Source organism: Mobula hypostoma, chromosome 19, assembly GCF_963921235.1.
Source record: "Mobula hypostoma chromosome 19, sMobHyp1.1, whole genome shotgun sequence".
NCBI classification, from domain to species: Eukaryota; Metazoa; Chordata; class Chondrichthyes; order Myliobatiformes; family Myliobatidae; genus Mobula; species Mobula hypostoma.
In genome coordinates, this window is record NC_086115.1 from 42,364,944 (window position 1) to 42,388,068 (window position 23,125).

The 23,125-nt window shown below is 39.6% G+C and overlaps 1 protein-coding gene across 6 annotated transcripts in view; it reads right to left on the reverse strand.

Moving 5' to 3' along the window:
• Nucleotides 1–23,125, reverse strand: part of pwwp2b (PWWP domain containing 2B) — a 74,470-nt gene that overhangs the window by 17,375 nt on the left and 33,970 nt on the right. The window contains exons 4-6 of one of the 6 annotated variants that reach the window (XR_010020999.1): nt 19,887–20,244; nt 18,403–18,481; nt 16,882–17,953 (exon numbers count right to left, since the gene is read on the reverse strand). The gene's annotated coding sequence lies outside the window, so the exon portion shown is untranslated. Of the gene's footprint in view, nt 1–16,879; nt 20,245–23,125 lie in introns of those variants that run through there. The other 5 variants (XR_010021000.1, XR_010020998.1, XR_010020997.1 and 2 more) reach the window with 5 other exon arrangements.

Genomic DNA, 23,125 nt, shown 5'->3' on the forward strand with positions numbered 1-23,125 from the left:
GGAGAAGCCAAGAGAAAGGAGTTGAGAGGGCAAGTAAATCAGCCATTCAAATAGCAGCGCAGATTCAATGTTCCAAATGGCCCAAATCTACTCCTGCCATGGTCATTTAAGAAAAGTGACAATAAATGTGATTCTGATTCTGTGCACTACCTTCTATGGCAATTTAAAATTCTTTTTTAAAATCTCTTTTCTGTTCTGACACAGGGCTTCAGACCTAAAACAATAACTGGAGAAACAAGAGAGACTGCAGATATTGGAACCTGAAGCAGTTTTCTGGAGGCACTCAGTGGGTCAAGTGGCATCAGTGGGGAGGTGGGAGGCTTGGGTTAAAACACTGCTTTGGGGCTGAAGCTGGGTTTTGACCCAAAATGTCAACAAGTCCTTTCCTCCCCACAGTTGATGCTCAACTTGCTCCGTTCCTCTAGTAGGCTGAAACAATAGCCATTCCTCTTTCTACAAATGTTGCCTGACCTACCGAGTTCTGCCAGCCTTTCTGCTCTCATTTCAGATTCCAGTAAATGCAATTTTATTTTCGATTTTCAGACTCACTCCAGCTGTGCATCATGTGTACTACATTTTTGAAGTAATTTTCCCTAAAGCAATAGTACAAGCAATTTATTCAGCATGCAAAATTTCCAGCTAGTTGCCTTTCAATTTGAGATTACTAGCACTGATGAGAGAAATTTAATTTTAAAAAATGCCCTTCAGGTTTGAATCCAGAGTTTCATTTTGGGCCCCCGTTTCTCGTCTTCTCTGGACTTAAAAGTTGTACATATTATTTAAATGGAGGAAGCTAGAAACATGATTACTGCAATAGTTACAGAATGTACGGTGTAATGGTAATCAATTACAACTTCAGGACCAAATTAACAGTTCAGGCTGAGATCCTTCATCAGGACTCACGAAGAGTCTCAACCTGAAACTTCCACTGTTTACTCTTTTCCATAGATGCTGCCTGGCCTGCTGAATTCCCCCAGCATTTCGTGTGCGTTGGTTGGATTTTCAGCATCTGCAGATTTTCTCTTGTTTATCCATCTAGACTAACCTTATTTGTATGCACTTGGTCCATACCTTGCAAAAATGGGAACAACTGGTGTCATTCGAAGATAGTCATAGGCCAGAGGATGGTATTAATCAGTTAGTAAAATGAAGCATGCAATTGCACTGGACAGGGTCTGAGGAGATCCACCATGTGGTTGCCCGGGATGGAATGTTTCAATGATTAGAAAACTTAGGTTTGTTTTACATAGAATTGTGCCGACCCTTCTGTCATGTTTTTGCACTGGCATTTTAATCTACTCCAAGATTAATCTAAAGTTTCCCTCCCACATATAACTCCCCTTTTCTTTTAACCATATGCCTGCTTAAGAGTCTTGTAAATATCATTAAAGTATCTGCCCACAACAAAGCATTCCATGCACCCACCACTCGCTATAAATGAAAACACCCACGTCCGAAATACCCCCTCCCCCCACATATACTTTCCTACAATCACTTTAAAACTATGCTGCCCTGGGGAAAAAAGGCACCTGTTTCCAATCTATGCCTCTTATCATTGTATACACTTTCACTCTAAAAAGAAAAGCCTGAACTCACTCAACCTTTCCACACAAGACATGTCTCTAATGCAGACAAACAACATCCCAGTAAATCTCCTCTGCACCCTCTCTAAAGTTTCCATATCTTTTCTATAATGAGTTAATCAGAACTGAACACAATTCCAAACATGAGAAAAATCTGCAGATGCTGGAAATCCATAGCAACCCACTAAATGCTGGAGGAGCTCATCTATGACAGAGTAGACAGACAACGGCTCAGGCCGAGACCCTTCTTCAGGACTGGGAGGGAAGGGGTAAGATGCCTGAATTAGAAGGTGGGGAAGGGGAAAGAGGCTAGCTGGAAAGTGATAGGTGAAGCCATATGTGTGGAAAACGTCAAGGGCTGGAGGAGAAAGAATTGATAGGAGAGGAGAGTGGACAATAGGAGAAAGGAAAGAAGGGGACTGGGGGGGAAGTAATAGGCAGGTGAGAGGAAATAAAAAATCAGAGTGGGGAATAGAGAAGGGGGGGAGTTTTGTTCACAAGAGAGGGAAATCTATATTCATGCCATCAGGCTGGAGGGTATCAGGACAGAATACAAGGTGTTGCTCCTCCAGCCTGAGTGTGGCCTCATCTTGGTACAAAAAGTGGCCATGGATCAACACGGGGATGGGAATTGGAATTAAAGTATTTGGCCACCAGGAAGTCTTTCTTGTGGCGGATGGTGCGGAGGTGCTCGACAAAGTGGTCTCCCAAGTTATGACGGTTCACACCAATATAGAGCAGAATGCATCAGAAGCACCGGACACAACAGATGACCCCAGAAGATTCGCAGGTGAAGTGTTGCCTCACCTGGAAGTACTATTTGGGGCCCTGAATGGAGGTGAGGGAGGAAGGGCAGCTGTAGCACTTTGGTCGCTAGTGCCTAGAGGGAGAGGGAAAGGGAGAGGGAGCAATATCCTTGCAGGTAGGTTTGCTAGTATGGTTCAGGAGGGTTTAAACTAACTTGCGAGCGGGATGGGACCCAGAGCTGTAGAGCAGTGAAAGAAGTGCGTGGAGTAAAGCCAGATCTAACATACAGAGAGGCTTTGAGGAAAGAGAAGCAGAATAAACGGTGTAAAGACAGTAAGGTAGAAGGGTGAAATGTGTGTACCTCAATGCAAGAAGCATCAGGAACAAAGGTGATGAATTAAGAGCTTGGATACATACATGGAATTATGATGTAGTGGCCATTACAGAGACTTGGCTGGCACCAGGGCAGGAATGGATTCTCAATATTCCTGGATTTCAGTGCTTTAAAAGGGATAGAGAGGGAGGAAAAGGGGAGGAGGGGTGGCATTACTGGTCAGGGATACTATTACAGCTACAGAAAGGGTGGATAATGTAGCAGGATCCTCTTTTGAGTCAGTATGGGTGGAAGTCAGGAACAGGAAGGGAGCAGTTACTCTACTGGGGGTATTCTATAGGCCCCCTGGTAGCAGCAGAGATAGAGAGGAGCAGATTGGGAGGCAGATTTTGGAAAGGTGCAAAAATAACAGGGTTGTTATCATGGGTGACTTTAAATTCCCTAATATTGATTGGCACCTGATTAGTTCCAAGGGTTTAGATGGGGCAGAATTTGTTAAGTGTGTCCAGGATGGATTCCTGTCACAGTATGTGGACAGGCTGACCAGGGGGAATGCCATACTAGATCTAGTACTTGGTAATGAACCGGGTCAGGTCACAGATCTCTCAGTGGGTGAGCATCTGGGGGACAGTGACCACCGCTCCCTGGCCTTTATAATTATCATGGAAAAGGATAGAATCAAAGAGGACAGGAAAATTTTTAATTGGGGAAAGGCAAATTATGAGGCTATAAGGCTAGAACTTGCGGGTGTGAATTGGGATGATGTTTTTGCAGGGAAATGTACTATGGACATGTGGTCAATGTTTAGAGATCTCTTGCGGGATGTAAGGGATAAATTTGTCCCGGTGAGGAAGATAAAGAATGGTAGGGTGAAGGAACCATGGGTGACAAGTGAGGTGGAAAATCTAGTCAGGAGGAAGAAGGCAGCATACATGAGGTTTAGGAAGCAAGGATCAGATGGGTCTATTGAGGAATATAGGAAAGCAAGAAAGGAGCTTAAGAAGGGGCTGAGAAGAGCAAGAAGGGGGCATGAGAAGGCCTTGGCGAGTAGGGTAAAGGAAAACCCCAAGGCATTCTTCAGTTATGTGAAGAAAAAAAGGATGACAGGAGTGAAGGTAGGACTGATTAGAGATAAAGGTGGGAAGAAATGCCTGGAGGCTGTGGAAGTGAGTGAGGTCCTCAATGAATACTTCTCTTCGGTATTCACCAATGAGAGGGAACTTGATGATGGTGAGGACAATATGAGTGAGGTTGATGTTCTGGAGCATGCTGATATTAAGGGAGAGGAGGTGTTGGAGTTGTTAAAATACATTAGGACAGATAAGTCCCTGGGGCCTGATGGAATATTCCCCCAGCTGCTCCACGAGGCGAGAGAAGAGATTGCTGAGCCTCTGGCCAGGATCTTTATGTCCTCGTGTCCACGGGAATGGTACCGGAGGATTGGAGGGAGGCGAATGTTGTTCCCTTGTTCAAAAAAGGTAGTAGGGATAGTCCGGTAATTATAGACCAGTGAGCCTTACGTCTGTGGTGGGAAAGCTGTTGGAAAAGATTCTTAGAGATAGGATCTATAGGCACTTAGAGAATCATGGTCTGATCAGGGACAGTCAGCATGGCTTTGTGAAGGGCAGATCGTGTCTAACAAGCCTGATAGAGTTCTTTGAGGTGGTGACCAGGCATATAGATGAGGGTAGTGCAGTGGATGTGATCTATATGGATTTTAGTAAGGCATTTGACAAGGTTCCACATGGTAGGCTTATTCAGAAAGTTAGAAGGCATGGGATCCAGAGAAGTTTGGCCAGGTGGATTCAGAATTGGCTTGCCTGCAGAAGGCAGAGGGTGGTGGTGGAGGGAGTACATTTAGATTGGAGGATTGTGACTAGTGGTGTCCCACAAGGATCTGTTCTGGGACCTCTACTTTTTGTGATTTTTATTAACGACCTGGATGTGGGGGTAGAAGGGTGGGTTGGCAAGTTTGCAGACGACACAAAGGTTGGTGGTGTTGTAGATAGTGTAGAGGATTGTCAAAGATTGCAGAGAGACATTGATAGGATGCAGAAGTGGGCTGAGAAGTGGCAGATGGAGTTCAACCCAGAGAAGTGTGAGGTGGTACACTTTGGAAGGACAAACTCCAAGGCAGAGTACAAAGTAAATGGCAGGATACTTGGTAGTGTGGAGGAGCAGAGGGATCTCGGGGTACATGTCCACAGATCCCTGAAAGCTGCCTCACAGGTGGATAGGGTAGTTAAGAAAGCTAATGGGGTGTTAGCTTTCATAAGTCGAGGGATAGAGTTTAAGAGTCGCGATGTAATGATGCAGCTCTATAAAACTCTGGTTAGGCCACACTTGGAGTACTGTGTCCAGTTCTGGTCACCTCACTATAGGAAGGATGTGGAAGCATTGGAAAGGGTACAGAGGAGATTTACCAGGATGCTGCCTGGTTTAGAAAGTATGCATTATGATCAGAGATTAAGGGAGCTAGGGCTTTACTCTTTGGAGAGAAGGAAGGAGACATGATAGAGGTGTACAAGATAATAAGAGGAATAGATAGAGTGGATAGCCAGCACCTCTTCCCCAGGGCACCACTGCTCAATACAAGAGGACATGGCTTTAAGGTAAGGGGTGGGAAGTTCAAGGGGGATATTAGAGGAAAGTTTTTTACTCAGAGAGTGGTTGGTGCATGGAATGCACTGCCTGAGTCAGTGGTGGAGGCAGATACACTAGTGAAGTTTAAGAGACTACTAGACAGGTATATGGAGGAATCTAAGGTGGGGGCTTATATGGGAGGCAGGGTTTGAGGGTTGGCACAACATTGTGGGCCGAAGGGCCTGTACTGTGCTGTACTATTCTATGTTCTAGATTAGTAAGGAGGGACAAATGAAAAAGAAAATTGCGGAGGGAGTGATTGCTGTAGAAAGCGTTGGGGTGGGGGGGGGGGATTAAAGATGTGTTTAGTGGTGTGGTCCCTTTGGAGATAGCGGAAATTGCAGAGGATAATGTATTGAATGCAGAGCCTGATGGGGTGGTAGGCAAGGACAAGCAGGGCTTTATTACCATTACGATGACAGGAAGATTGGGAGAGTGTAGCTGTACAGGGAGTGGAGGAGATGGGAGAGAGAGAGCAGCATCAATTGTAGAGGGAGGGAATCCCCATTCTTTAAAAGACCTGTCAGATGTCCTGAAATGGAAAGCCACATTCTGAGAACATATGTGGCAGAGTTGAAGAAACTGAAAAGGGAACAGCATTTTTAAAAGAGAATAGGGTGGAAAGAGGAAGAGTTGAGATAACTATGGGAATCAGTCAGTTTATAAAGCATGTCAGCTGTCGGTTTATCTCCAGAGTCAGAGATGGCCAAAGTGAATTTAAGGGCAGAGTGGAAGTTAGAGGCAAAATTGATGAAATTGACGAGCTCAGCATGGGTGTATGAAGTACACTGATGCAGTAGTTAATATAGCAGACGAAGAGTTGGGGAGTATGACCAGGGAAGGCTTCGAACATAGATTGTTCTACATAGCCAACAAAGTGACAGGCATAGCTCAGCCCATGTGAGTGCCCATGGCTACTACCTTGGGTTTGGAGAAATTAGGAGGAGCCAAAGGAAAAACAATTAAGTGTGAGGACCAGCTCTGCCAGACAAAGGAGTGTGGTGATGGAGGGGGATTGGGGTTCTTCTGTCAAGAAAGAAGAGCAGACCTTTGAAGCCTTCTTCCTTAGAAGAAAGGCGGCTGTGGGCAGGATATACAAAATTGTGAGAAGCATAGACAGAGGAGGTAACAGGAAACTTTTCGGCACTGCACAATAAAAAAAAGGACACTGGTTTATGGTAAGGGGCTTAGAGGAGATCGGAGAAGGAACTTTTTTGTGCAGAGGGTCAATGATATTTGGAACACATTGCTTGATTGAATGATGAAAACAAGCACTGAGTCAACAAGACATACAAGGTTATGGAGCGAGTGCTGGCAAAGGGTATTAGTTTCATTACTTAATAGTTAGCATGAATATGATGAGCCAAATGGCCTGTTTCCACACTGTGTGTAACTCTACAATCCTATCTTGATTTCATGATATGAAAGATATTTCAGAGGTAATGAGGGCCAAGGTCAAGAAAGGATTTTTATTACAAGAATGTGTTGTAGACCTGTGTAGATCAGCAAGCAGAGGTTATGTTGGGTAAATGAACTTGCCACAAACTGGGCTACAGAGCTCAATTCTAGACTGAAAGGAACATGAGCAACCTGAACAAATCAAATCTTGCGATAATAAAGTTATAAAATTGCATGTCAGCAGCAAATAAACTGAAACAGCTGGAGTGGGGAAGTGTTGTGAAGGTGGATACAATTGGTGTTAGCAAAGATACATGGCTTGTAACGGATCTTGGGATCAAAACAAAAATTTACATTAGGAACAGGGGTGGGTTACTTGACTCCTCAAGCTATTTTCACCATGAGATAAAGTTACGGCTGACGATATTGCAACCTCAACTCTACCCACAGCAAGTTTTCACAGCCTTGCTTATCAAACATCTACAAACGTCTGCCTTTAAAATTTTTAAAGATGACGAGTCACCTAATGTTCCAGTATGACGACATTTCTGCTGCAAAACAAAACTTGCAGGCAAATTAACCTTTTGCAGACCTACTAAATGTGGACAGCACAGGAGAGAAAAAAAAATCAGTTCAAATTATCCAAACACAAATATACCAAACTATTTTGAAAGCCTGCACAAGGCAGAATCACATTAAAAAATCCTATACACTCCCTGTCAATCCATGCATTTTTAAGAGGATTTTGACAATAAATTCACAGATTTTATGTACTACAATGCAAAGACAAGCAGTAAGCAAGGCCTGAATTTGAAAACCATGAATTTGTTCTTGGTGGAAAATTTAGGCTTCTTCAATTAAGCCCAGACATCCCACCCTGCAAAAACTCATTTCAGGGAGGTAGCACCATCAATTTGCAGGAGACTCCAGGAACTTCCGGGAGAGGTGGGATGTCTGCAATAGAGTAGCTCCTTAGCAGCTGGCCAGCTAGTTTAAATAACGTTAGCTATGCTAATGAATGAATGACACCTGTTAAACTCACCTCAACATGTCTTTTACAGTCTTAACCCACCATGGGCAATAGAAAAGTCACTGTTGCAAACAGTGCAGCGAGCAATACTGTCATTATCTTTAACCCCTATTAGGCAGGGGTATACTTTAGTGTAGTCTGGGGTGACATAAGTTTTATATTTTCTTTTTTTTTTGGAACACTCTGCCATGGCGCATTTGCGCTCTCTCTCTCTCTCTCTCGTGGTCGCTCGCGTGCTCTCTCGCTTGCTTGCTCTCTCGCTCTCGCTTTCTCTCTCTCGTGCTCTCGCATGCTTTCTCTCTCGCGCTCTCTCTTGCTTTCTGTTGCTTGCTCTCAAAAAAATTGATTTCCGTGATATTGTATGTAATTTGCAGGCATCAAGGAGCCACTATTCATATGCGGGAGGCTCCCGGAACTTCCGGGAGAGGTGGGATATCTGTAAGCCCAAAGACAGAAATCCAGAGTCCAAAGACCCACTTCAGCACTTGTCCCTACACCCAAACAAGAATGAGAAACAGCAGATAATAAAGGCCCAAGAGCATGAAGTAGCAGCAAAGGAAGGCTGAGGGAAAGCACAAGTAGATTGGTAAACTGAACACAGACTGAACAATGTGGTGTAAAATTAGCACCAGGAGAAAGTGCTGCCAATGCTTAACAGGCCCTATTGCTGATGGAACCCTGCAAAGAGGTAGTATCACAAGTAAATACAAAATTATTCAATTTAAATTATATCCAACATATAACAACAAGAAAGAAAACACACATAACTAAATTATGTTTCCCCCACACTTGAAGGAAACACTAAGCACACAGAACCAATATGAGAAACAGAGGAGACAGCTTAGTGGATGAACTGAAGTTCCAACAGGTGAATACAGAAAAGCACTTAAAAAGACACGTTTTACAACTTAAAAGCAATTTAAGGTGTTACATCAGAATTGCTGAGTGAGGAATTGAATCACAACACTTCAAATAAATGTGAAAAGTAGACTGCATTTTTAAACAAGATTTAATAACATGTTGGTAGGCTTCATGACATTGGCAACAGATTAATGAGGATGTGCAGAATAGTTTTCCAGGAGGTAGAAGCGATAAACCACCAGGAGTAAAACAATGTGGATTGTGTCATCAACCAACCTGCTGGAGGCACTCAGCAAGTCAAGCAGAGGAAAGGAATTAATGTTTCAGGTCAAAACCCTGCATCAGGGCTGAGTGAAGAGAATGACAGAAAAAACAGAACTGGAATAGCGATTAAAAATTCTGAGATGATTAGAAGACCGAGGAGGATGTAAAATGTCAAGCAAGTAGTACCGGGTAGGGGTTGTGAGCGAGGGTGGAGTTGAGGGACAGTGGCAGGTAAATGATAGATGAATTACACCCTTCCTAGTCTTCTAATTACATAAGAATCCTTCCTTACCACTCCTCTTCTTTATACTTGGCACCTCACCTCTCCACTGTCAGGGTTTTGACCCCAAATATCAACATTTCCTTTCCTCCCACAGATGCTGTTCGAATCCACTAAATTCCTGCAGCTGACTGATTATTGGTTCAGACTTGAGCATCTGCATTCTCTTTGGTTGAGCTTGTAAGTGCTTATGGTTTGGTCAGAAAGGCTTCAGTAAAAGATCAGAAATTACTCAGATTGATGAAGTCACGGTTAATGATAAAGAGTTTTCAAGGACTTGGTAGGGAGAAGAATAACAAAGTGGAGGAACAAGTAGCAGCCTGAACCCAGTATTTGTGATGAACTTTTAAGCGAGCTACACAGGAGATAAGAACAAGGTTTGAAAGGACTGGAGGGTGTTTGTTAAGCAAATACGAAGGGAATAGAAAGTGAAACTAACGAGGCATCTGCTAAAATGCTCAGGTTAAAGATTTCCCCATTCCATGAAGCCCCTGTTAAGTTCTGTCACAAAGCAAAAGCTGAGGGCAAATTAGGTTGCTTCAAACCTAGCAAACTTTGACCAACTATTGATCGAACAGGAAATCACACACTCAGTTCAAATCATTCAAATCATAACGATAAGGCCAGGATAAGGCAGAATCACATTACACAAAGTCAAAGCAAAATTTTCACCTCTGTCTTACATGTATTAATAGCGACTACTGTGTTTAATTATAGAAACAGGCAGACGAGTACGATCTGTATATGCCAAATGAAACATAAAACTGGAAATACTGATTCTTTCCCATTTCTCCTCTAAAACATCTACAGAAACAGCTTGTAAACATTCGCTAAGTTACTGGGTTAAGGAATGAGCATTTAAAGAAATTGGCAGTAAGTTTATCCTACTTCATTAACTAAAATTAGAACATACAGACTAGAACCACTTACAACTACAATTATCTCAAGTGTTGAGGTGACCACATCCAAAGTATTGCATATGTTTTAGTCTCTTTGCATTAAAAAAAGACATACTTGCAGTGGAGGGAGTGCCGTTTAAGATTCACTGGACTGAATTTTGGAATGACAAACCTGTCACATGAAGGCAGATTGAACTGACAAAATTTACAGTATAGAAGATGAGAAGTGATCTTGCATAAGTATTCAATATTTATTTACTTACTTACTGAGATACTGTGCAGAATAGGCCTTTCCAAACCTTCAAATTGTGCCACCAGTAATGTGATTTAACCCTAGCCTAATCAGGGGCCAATTTATAATGACCAACTAACATACCAACCGGTATGTCTTTTGACCTCTTGGAGGCTCAAAGGGTAAAATGGGGAGGATATTTAGAGTCACAGAGCAACACAGTGTGGAAATAGGCCCTTTGGCACAAGTCCATGCTGACCACTGGACCCACCCGACTAGTCCCAAATTCTTGCGTAAGCCCATATCCCAACAGGGCCCTCTCCTCCATGTACCTGCCTCAACCACTTCTGGCTCTCAATTCCACATATTCACTAAGTGAAGAAATTACTCCTTAGCTCAGTCTTTGCAGTATAGAGTGAATGATTGTCCTCTCCCACAGCACAGCCATGATGTGATGAAACCCACAAGTTTGTGTCCACTCTATCTCACACAGCAACATCCCCAAGTTTGAGTGTTGCTTTGGAAGAGTGACTGTGTTCCGTTGCTGGACTCAACTTTGGAAATATCAAGGAATTGACTGTGGACTTTAGAAATGAGAAAATCAAGGAATACACTCCCGTCCCACATCAAGGGGCCAGTACTGGATATAGTGCAAACACGAGGAAATCTGCAGATGCTGGAATTTCAAGCAACACACATAAAAATTGCTGGTGAATGCAGCAGGCCAGGCAGCATCTCTAGGAAGAGGGACAGTCGACGTTTCGGGCCGAGTGAGGCCAAGTTCCTGGGGTCAACATCGCTTAAGATCTATCCTGAGCCTAACATTTTTATGCACTGAAGGCGGCATGCCAGTGGCTACACTCCGTTAGGGGCTTAAGGATATTTGGTACGTAACTAAAGACCCTAGCAAATTTCTACAGTGGACAGCATTGTGACTGGTTGCATCACTACCTGGTATAAAGGGACCACTGCACAGGATAAAAAACAAAGCTGCAGATGGTTGTAGACTCAGCCAGCTCCATCATGGGCACTAACATCCCCACCATCAAGTACATCTTCAAAAGACAATGTGTCAAGAAAAAAAACATGCAGTATCTATCATTAAGGAGCCCACCAAGGACATGCCCTCTTTTTATTACTACCATCAGGGAGAAGCAACAGGAGCCTCAGATCTCTGAATGGTCCATAAAACCATGAATACTGTCACTAGTTTTGCTCTGCATATATGCATACTGTTATAATTTGTACTATACTCCATGTATTGCAGTACACTGCTGCCCCAAAACAACACATTTCACCACATATGTCAGTGATAATAAACCTAATTCTGCATTTTTTCCAAATCCTATATGGAAAATTGCATCAGTCCAGAAGTGTTATTGCCATAATAAGGAGGCAGGCTTTCAAGATTAACACATGCTGCAAAAGCAGCTTCCAAATAGTGAATGCAATTTATTGGTGGAATCTACAGCTTTTTGCTGCATTTAAAATAACACCGTTACTTGAATAATGGCTTTATGAACTCCAGGATGTCCCAATATGTTCTAGTGCTTAGGAGGCACTTTCAGAACATTGTGCTCTATTGCTGGACTCAACTTTGCAAACATCTTGGCACAGATTTGTGACATTGAAATTTCAGTTCTCTGGGAACCAGGTCAAAGAAACAGTGCTGAGCCAAAATGTACCAAATATGCATGGCTAGCAATCAAAAACCTTTATTTATTTCCAAAGTAGTTTCCATTGCCGAAAAGTAAATGTTAGCCACAAAATTTAAGTTACTTTATACCCAACTGCCATTTTCACATAACAGTACAAATATTTAATAATAAATATCTGTGGAGGTGCACCAAGGGCAGAGGAAAGTTATATAGTAGAGATAGATGGCAAGCTTAGAGAGGAGTGAGAGATAGAGACAGCGATTGCCAAAGAGTAATGCAGGCAGAATAGACCAGAGGAAAGACAGGAATAAGTAGTAAAATTGATTGAAGCAAAGGTGAGAGCAGTTAGCAAACAGAAGAAAAAAAGAACAAACTTTTAAGTAAATATAAGAACAGAACAATAAAACAGAAAATAATTACTCATCCAAAATTTCTAACTAGGGAACATATAGTGATACAATTATTTTTGTGCAGAAAACATTTTATTATAGCTTTGAAAATATACCAGACTGCATTGAATTATTTATTTAAAATCAGCACACAAGCTTGAATCATTTATTATTTTTTTATGCACCAATTTGTCAATTAGAACTCAAATTTCTAGGGGACAGTCACCAAGATAGAATCCCCAAATATGTATTGCACAGCACATCATACTGCAAAACACATACAGCACAGAAAGAGGACATTTAATCTAATGCGTCCAAGGCAATGTTAATTTGACTCTCAAGCCAGCTGCTACTCCTCTTAATTTGATTCCAGTGACATATCCTTTGAACTTTCTATTTTATGCCTGCATTTCTTTTAAAAATTTTCTATTTACTTATGATATTGTCTTCTGTCTTCTTAAAAGTTTCTTGTAATTTATCAGTGACTGCCTTATATTTTTCTATCATGGTTCATGTTTTTTCCAAAAGAAATAGCACTATGGCCACTTAACTGACTCCACTCATGAACATCTAAAAAATTCTATTTTATTAGTATTGGCATTAAGAAACCTACACTGTTTAAACTACCAGTTGCAAGTTAATTAGACATTGTAAATTGCCCTGTGATTAGGTTAGGATTAAACCAGGGGATTGCTGGCTCAAAGGGACGGAAGCGCCTATTCCTTGCTGTATCTCAATAATAGAGAACTATTCCACAAAATTCAATTTCTCAGTACTGGTATTATTTTAACAATGTTTTAATGAGATCAGAATTGTTTAAAAGCATATTAGTTTAACATTGCTTTTTAAAAAACATATTTTCTATTCTAACTCAGAACAAATCCATAGCTTTGTTAACCATTGTTTGTGCTTTCAATCTATTTATACACAAGCATGGGGGCTCTATACTTCCAAGTAAAAAGTACAAATACATTTATTACTCCAGAATGTAAACAGTATTTTTCTTTTATTTCAGATGCACATGCATTAAATGATAAATGGTTAATTTCTTTCCCACCAATCCATCAATTTAACATGAATCAAAAAGAAATTAAAAGCAGAAAATGCCCAGCAATTCACTGAGAAATTGAATCACCTGTGGTTACACTCTACCCATGAGGAAAGTGAGTTATCTGGGGCTATGCTAAGTGGAATTCAGAAGAATTAGAGGGGATCTTACAGAAGCAGAAATTTATGAAATGAATAGATGAGATAGAGGCAGGAAATTAGTTTCCACTAGTAGGTGAGATCAGAACTAGAGGGCATATAGCCTCAAAATTCTGGGGAATAGATCTAGGACAGAGATGAGGAGGAACTGCTTTTTGCAGTGGTGAATCAGTGGAGTTGTTTGTCCAAGGAAGCAGGGGAAGCTACTTCAATATATCTATTTGAGACATAGATTTTTGCATTATGATCATGGGAGAAAAAGACAGAAAGGTGGAGGTAAGCCAATCGCAAGATCAGCCATAACCTAATTGAAATGGTTGAGCAGGAGTAGTGGGCCCAGATGGCCTACCACTCCTCCCACTTCTTATGTTCTTAAGTCAGGCAGCACACTGGTGGAGAAAAAAAACAATGTTAACTTTTCAGGTTATATGCATCTCTACACGACAATACTTACTTTCTTTATATTTCAGATTTTCAGCACCAATGGGGCTTTTTTTAAAACACGACCATCCATTCCACGTTTAAAATGTGACCCTTCCTGGTGTGAGCAAGAAAAAGCCTAGTAATTCTCCAGGTTATATTGTAACCGTATAGGATCGGTCTGTCTGAAGTGGAGCTACTTGCTGCGGTGCAATTGCTCAGTGTAATAGTGAATGCCACTTGGTCCAACCCTTTGCTGTTTCGTGAAACTGAGAGCACTGAACCTCAGGTAAAGTGTATGAAAAAAGTTGTAGACCAACTTTATGTGACCAATAGCTACAGTTCACAAACCTACTACAACATAATATATATATACATACATACACACACTTCTACTAATGTGTGTATGATTGGAGCCTGTAATTTACATTTTGATAATATGTTTTTGGGCCGACTGAGCAACCTGGTACTTCTGCTGCCTTTGATGGAGTTCAGCGTGGTTGAAAATGGACTGTGTGACCTAATGGCGGAGCGTGAACCCACGACCTGCTTTTTTCCTCCCCGATTAAAGCGTCGAGCCAGATTGCAATCAACGAGGATGAGAGTGGGAGGTGAGCGATGGAGTTCGGTGGTGTCTGTCTGCACTTGACCAGTCTCCCTCTTGCTTGCTGCTGCCCAGAGGAAGGTGCCCGTGTTTGACTGGTCTCCCTTGCCCTCTCACTCACTGCTGCCAGAAGGTGGTGCCTGCATTTGACTGCTATCTCTTTTGCTTGCTGCTGCTGCTGCTGAAGGAAGGTGCAGGAGTCTTTGTTCTTGGGCAAGGTTTCATCAGCGCAGTTTGTGGATTGGACTCATTTTTAAGAGGACTCTATAGTTCCTGTCAAGTTTTTCTGGTTACTCTTTTTAAAAAATTGTTATTTTGTGCAATTTTGATCAGGGTAGACTGGCTCTGCCATCAATGAATAGCAACACTAAATGGAACTGAACTAAACTGAACATCCCTAGACTGCTTGATGTTTAATATTCTGTGTAATTGATCGTTTTTTTGCCTTTTGCATGACTTGTTTTCTCTTTTTGCACGTTGGGTGTTTTATGTTTTCTTTGCAGGTAGATGAATCTCAGGGTGTATACTGCATACATTGATAATAAATGTACTTTAACTTTGAATAACAGGGATTTCATAATGCTTACCCACTCAGCACTTTTGACTGAACATGGTTGCAAAAGCTTCTGCACTTATTTGGCACACGGGGATACTCTTGAAGCCTCAGTCTTGCATTAATCATTTAACTGTCCACCACCTTTCATGGATAAACATATGCAGGCCTACAGAACTTGGTCTTTTTACACATTTTTTGTGAAAATTGTGTATAACGTTTTTTTGTGAATGCTGCTTATATGATCCTATGTGCTTGTGATACTGCTGCTGCAAGCAAGTTTGTCATTGCACGTGTGCATACATGTACTTAGGCAAATAATGATAAACTATGATTTTTCCTGAACAGACTCGTTTGCTAAGGGATGCTCAGTGCCTAATTTAGGATACAGACCTGATAAGGTCAGCAAATTTCCTACACTGCAAAAATTAGTGAACCACATAAAAAAGATAGCTCAGTAGTTTTCTGGTCGTTGAAACTGCTACTAGCTTTATACTCCAGTCCTAATTATCTGTTTAGGTGGTTTGATATCAAAATTATATTTGATAAGTCCTATAATGAGCCTTGGGGCATTTAGCAACATTGAAAGGCCATATCCAAAATTGAACAAGATGATGAATCTTTTAATTCACCAAGGTAATTTGACAGTGGAAGGTTCATTTAAAGTTTCCCCTTAAACCAATGTATCCTATACAGGACATGAATATGTAAGTAACTTGCTCTTTCACAAATCCTCCTTTAAAACCAAAAGTAAACTTTAAAACATGATTGTTCCTCAACTTCTATTAGACATCCTGCAGAATATAATGGCACCTTTGACTTTCTTTTCAAAAAACAAGGTATGCTGTAACATATGCAAATTGAATTCCTACCTAGTTATTTTTAAAAAGTAAAACAGCTTCTATCCAAATTACTGAAACAGTAGTTGCTTCAAAGCATAACTCTGATGTTATAGGGAGAAGAGAAAGCTATTCAAATCAATAAAACCAAAGCATGCTTATTTACAAATTTTTGAACTGAAAACTATTTCCAGATCTGATCACATCTGAAGCAAAGCAATACAAAATAGAATGCTACTGTTGCACTCCAGGAAAAGTATGAGATGGTCATCTACATACAAGATATTTGCTGGTTAAACACACATAAAAGAAATCTAATCACAGATTGCCTGACAGGACAAAAACCATTTTGTATTCTCTCCTGATATCAACACTCAGATTATCAGACAAAGCAGGCATTCAATGGAAATATTATATTGAATGCTGAAAAGCACACACTTATTAGTGGCTTAAAATCAATGACTGTCATTAATTTTTTTCCCCTTATTTGGAACTGTTTTATGTTATTCTGTCAACACCAGTAACTTGAGCAATTACTCAATTTTCAAAAACAAATGTATTCAGTGCAAGACTTTGAGGCACAATTACAACAATGTTACATGGGTAAACAAAAACAAACTGAAATAAATGCTAAACTGCACAGAAACTAACATTCAATCTTAGAGGTACACCTGTTGCAAAAAACTACCAACTCATAAATAGGAGTTATTGTCATTTAAAACAGTTATTACTCAGCAGGTTCATTTATCGCTCACCTTCAAATATACAGAGGGGAATATTTATTTAAAGAAGTTGGTATACTTGGCCAAACTGACAGGAAAAGACAAATTCTTTCAGGGACACAGAAATAATTTTAAGATAAACCACATTATTTCCAATCAAATTTATATTTCTGAAGTAACCCTATTACATAAGTGGGTTGGTGGGGGGGGTGGTGGAGAGAGGAAATTATAAACCAAAAAAAAAATCACAGTCTAAAAATAAAAGCTGTAAGTGTGTAATTCAATTATCACGAGGCTGAACTAACAATCTCAGCTTTTCCCTATGGTACTGTATTGTGTAACCTTTTGGTTTCCAATTCTCTCAAATGTTAATAAATTTACATGGGATATGGTCAAAAATAACTTTTACAACAGAGAAATAGAACCAAATGGAGTTCAGATGCAGTGTTAGCACTACAAAAAAAAAGATATACAAACTGTTTCAATAGACTTTATTGCTGATTAGTTTTCACCTTGCTGTTGCTACTCCAAATCAGCAGTTTGTACAGTGGAAGTGCACTAGTAAATACACAAATTCAATCTGTTGGAAAGCAAAATCATACAGAGACTGAATACAATTCACTAGCGTTTACAATTACAGCAGCGCACATTTTAAAATTAACTGATACAATCACAAAATAAAATTTTTCCTGTACACATCATGTAAACTTAGAATCGCTCACTGCAATTTACTATCCAGGAAATTAAATCCAATTTAAGACTGATATTTTCAGTGCAGGGTCTTTGAAGTTGAGGTTCTATGCTGTCCCATACATGTCACAGCTTGCTAATTATTCCAGGGAATTGTTTAATAAGTTTTTCCCAAATCCAATTGGCTTACTTATGCTAATGCAAGTGGAGGAGTTGAAACTTCGTCTATAACTCTGAGGAGACATACACACATCTGTGCACAAACACACACACACACACACACACACACACACACACACACACACACACACACACACACTCTGCAGTAGCCTTTAATCATCACAACATATTTTTATGCAGAGGACCTCTTTCAGGATGCAAAAATAAACAAACAGCAATTAGAGCTTTTTTTTTCAGGATCAAATTTTCTACTCAATGGAATTTTAAAGATAAAATAAGTGATAGCTTTGGTACTGTAAATACATATATTTTTGTTTCAACACACTCACAGATTCACAAAAAGGGCTCGAGTCTTTTGATTACTCACCATGATAAAGAGATGTCCCTGAAATCAAGTTGGCAACAGGCAGAGTGACTGAATCTGTACATGTAGGAAAATGCCTTTAGCACTTATTGTCTATTTGTTGGTACATTTGTAGGAGAAAAACATCCATGCGTACAGACTTTAAATTTTTTAAATTCTCACAAACAGGATATCAGCACTGGATCTTAGAATTTAACCATTCTAGCTAGCAAAAACCAGGTTTATTTTTAAACAATTATCATTTTGTATAATGGTATTTTTAACCAGAAAATAAATGTCCAGGTACTTTTTTCCCCCCAATGAAGAATCAAATCAGTAACTTTGTTCCATTTAATAATGGACAAAAATCCTTAAACATGTCTTCTGTGAAAGGTATTGGAAACAATTACAAGACGGAAAAGACAAAAGAACAAAGATATTGCAGGAACAAGAATATAAAATTCTGTTAAAAGACCAAATTTTAAATTTGTCTGTATGACACTGATTACTTAAGTTTGCTTACATACCTCATGCAGAAATTTGCAACAAAAAAAGGGACACTGGGAATGTGGTGGAATCCTTCAGATAAGTCTTCAGGCTTCCTAGCTGTATAAAGAGATTGACAACTGAATTACCCCAAAACCCTATATTTGAAACAGGTCATTTGCGCACTTTTAAGAAAAATGGACCAGAGGAAGTCAAGGAGTGAATACCACCTCAAATTTCACTTCAAATTACATTCTCAACTCCTGCAGAAAGTGTTTGCTGATCCCCCTAGTCCCACATGGCAAGTACATTCCATACAAAATAGCTGTTTCTAAACTGTTCCATTTCTCCAGATTTCCCTTCTGAAGGCAACTGCTCGTGTTTTCATTTTGTTCTGCAGATAATCAATCCTCAATACGTAAGTGTCCATTCCTTATATTGTGGACTGCATTTCAGACTTGCCTAATTTGATAACTAGAGAGACTATAGCAGGATCAAATGGACAAAGCTAGGAACAAAAGTGATTTTTTTAACCCCTCCTATCATAGCCTTAAAATCCATCTGCATAGTAAGAACATTACCTTTAACGAATATTTGGGCAGAATACAGGGCAGGCTTACTGATGTGTATGGCTCCAAGTCATGAAGACATGATAACTAACTGGCACATTATGGAATACTCAAAAAGGCATCTCTGAAGAACAAGACTGAGCAAGGACACACTGGTAAGCATCAGGTAGTGCTTTTTTCAGTGGTTAAAACAGGACAATCTTTTTGAAACAAATTAGACTCAGTCAGAATTAGCGAGCTCCACTATACAAAATATAACTTACTCTGGGCCCCAATCATTCTAAACACGAGGACAATGCATTCAATAAATCTGTTAACCCCCTTTAACCAGTCAGGTATTATTTTTCAGGCATGACATGATCCTCATTAACTTCTACTTTCCTCTTCATTAAATCTTCAAAAGGTTGACAGTATGCAGTTATTTTAGCATTGTTGTGCAAAACAAACATTACAGCTAGCCATCATTCTACAATGAAAACAGGGTGTAATTAGAAAACACCAAATCATGGCATCCACAATATTGCTCAATGTCAAAGAGTCAACATTAAATGCCTTTCAATAAGGACTCCCCCTGGAAACTTGATCTTTTTATTAATTAACTCTTCTCCACTGTAAACTCATCATGTTACAATTTCATCTTCAGGTTACAGTACGGAACTATTTTCAAACCATTACTACTTCAGCATTATTTGTGCATTTGGAACATATCCAATGTTACTGGAGGAAGAGGCAACACAGGCCTTCTGCAAGCTTTGCATCTGGTGCAGAGATAATCATATGCTGCTAAATGCTAATGAAGTTACAAATAATGCCTATTATGCCCTGCAATTGTTTGCAAGACCATTGGGCAATTGCAGTATTTAGACATTTTATACTTGCTGTATTAAAACTACTGCATTACATAATTAAAAAAACAGGAATCAAAATAAAGAGACTAGTCTTTATCCATTACTCACCCTTAGAAATTTTTGCAGTAATTTTATTTTGATTGAGACAAGTCTTAGACAAAGAGTAGTGACTTAAATAGCTACATTCCAACTTATACTATTCACTGTCCACCCATGAGAATATGGGCTCCATCACAATCAATAACAGTCCGAAATGAAATGTCAGACTTCCCTCTGCTCCACTCTTGCCCGTCACAGATAAAGCCCAGTCCTTCGGCTCCTTCAAGATAACTGTTGACAAGAATTCACCAGGATCCGATAGCCTCGTAAATACCAAACAAAATTCTCCAATGGAGTACTGGCTGAAGATCAAAGCCATTTAAATCAGAGAGGATATTGACTTTTTTTTCTCCTGATCTTCGGCTATCTTAAAGAGAGAAGAAAGGAAAATTACTGCATCACAAGTCAATTAAAAGAATGTGGAAAGAAACTACTTGCACTGAAGCATTTCTACAACTGGACTTTGACATCTTGAAAATTACTCATTTTACAAATATGCATTGCAATACTGCTATAACAGGCTAATCTGCATCAGAAATTAAGCATTTATATTTTTTGCCTTCCTGATCCAGAGAAGGAATAGGCAAAACATCATTCATGGACAATAATTCAATATTAAACATGACATCAACACACAAACCCCAGGTGAGGTAATTTCTTCTCCCTGCCCCCTCTCCCAATCACAACATTGAGGTAAATCTGAAGCTGGCCCCTGAGACAGTGCTCAAAGATCACCCCCTTTGCCCAGAACCACAATCTGCATCATTTACATATTCAAACTTGAAATGGACACCCTGAGGACATTTATATGCCTGGCTAAATATCTTGTTAAGATTGCGTTAACTACTGACAAGTCAAATAGACCAGGGTAAAATACCAAGGCAGGTGGCATAGCACAATCCAAGCTAGAACAGAATATCTGGGCAGAACACAGGCCCAACTAGTTTCCATCAGGTGCAGTTTAAACAGCCAGGTTCGACTGCCGAATGTCACTGAACTGTGATAAATCCAACTATTATTCATTAACAAAATCTATCTCCAGTATTCTAACTGAACTAGTTATTTATGCAGAATTCAAAACCCTATTCAAATCTATTTTAGAAAACATGCTGACAGGACCCACCTATCCAAGCTTTCTATACAACTTAATGGATTTTAATTTTCTTTTTGTTGTTATAACAGGACATTTGGCATTATCTTAATATCTCATCCAAAATAATCTGGTGCCCCCTCCCAAGAAAAAGGGATCCAAAACAAAAGTGAAGGAGATTCTAAGGATTTGAAAAGCAGCCAGGAATCAGCATAGATAGAGAAGCAAGTTGGAACTGACAGAGCAGCAAGATTATCTTTTGTAATAGTAAGAGGTTAATGTTTGAAATTACAGAGAAAAACATGTTTCTAAAAATCATTGGTAGACATTTGCTAAATATGCACAAGTGTTGTAGCTGAACATTACTACTTTTTGAACGTTAGTTCTGTTGACTTCAGTAAACCACAAATGTGCTGAGGCAAGTACAATTAAGAGCAGGTGCTCATTCATGCATTTAGCTTATTACCTGAAGACCAGTTTTTTCTCCAGAGACTTTGAGATGCATGCAACATCTAATTTGGATGCCAGATCATTGATTGGAGGATTTCACTTTGTTTTTGGAATATTAAATAGCTTGCATTCAGATAACAACATTATGATAGATAAAGGAAAAACCAGCCACTGAAACTGTAGAAAATCAATGAAGTGGTGCAAAAAGTTGTTGTAGCAGTAAGTTACAAACAAGAAATTTAGGATGTGCAAAGCAGTGATAATACAACGCTGATCACAAAAAGGGGATCCAAGATCACAGAAGCTAGATCCTATACTGATACTTAAACCCTAGTAATAAAGAGCAAATCATAGCACAAATACCAAGAGCTGCTGCACAAGGTATTGTCCAAATTATATCAAGTATAATGTGCCATTCTAGTCACCTGATTATGGATGCTCTTTAAAAGTTCTGTATGCCTCAATTACCTGAATTTTGAAATTTTAGTATCTTTTTATGTTAAAGATTAAAAGTTTTTAAATGAACTGTAAACATTTCAAATGCACACAAATAAAACATTGTAATTAAGAGGAAAATGTGTATAAAATATTTTGAGAAATTCAGGAAAGCAAAACTTCCATTTACTCATTAACTTGCATGCAAACTCTACACAAATTCCTTTGGAAACCAAACCAGTCTGGTTAGACAGATTCTGTCCGAATTACTGTTAGGTGAATAATTTACTTAGAGCCCTCTGTAAATATCATGTGTGAAAACATCCAGTAATTTAATACCATTTAAAATTAAAATACTTCCAATCCTAAAAATAAATGCTAGAAATTAATTTGGAAGCTCATCAGCACATTTCAAAAATTGTAAGCAATATTAAATGAAATATGGCAAATGATGCTCTCCCATAACTTGCTGAAGGTTAAGTCCACCAGTCACAATAATGCAGATAAACTGAACTGTGCTGGCCATGTTAAGTTCTGAAGAAAACTGCCAGCACTATGCTCCTCTTGGGAAGTTAGACATTAGGTATTACAAAAAAAGATGATGCCAAATGTACAAAGATACTTCAAAATTACATAAAGGTATCTGCCTCCAACCTTACCCAATGGAGACCTGACATAAGACTAGAATCCTCATTGAAATAAGTTTGTATTCAGTGATTTTATTTATTTATTTATTCACAATGTCTAGCTTTTAAGTGAATATTAGAATTGCTCAGGGCTCCTGAATTAGAGATACAGCCTGTCATCAGACTGCTGGAGTGGAAACGTAACAAACCCACACATTTGGTCAATGTAAATGCAGGCAAGCAGAGGTAGCAGTCCATATCCAATTTGAGCAATTACACAATCATTATCATTTGCTCTCTTCTGAAGCTGAAATTAGGTTTTCAACTTGGTTTGGCAAAATTTTCAAGAAAATTTTGGCACATCAGTGGGTGATGATTTTATTGAGCAATATTGATCATAACATGTTCTCTTTTATGAAAGTAGGTCACTTTTCCAAGGAAGGATTAAGGGGAACATCAGCACATACTTCAACACTTGAATTATGTTTATCCCAATGAACTGAAGGCTGGACTGAAAATGCAGCTATTGCAGATTTTAGCATTGAAGAGATGGGGGGTGCCAAAGTTTTAAAACGTGTTGTTGGATCACAATCATTGTCGGTTAGCAAACTGGCACTGAGGTAGTGCCGAGAAAGAACTCAGTACAA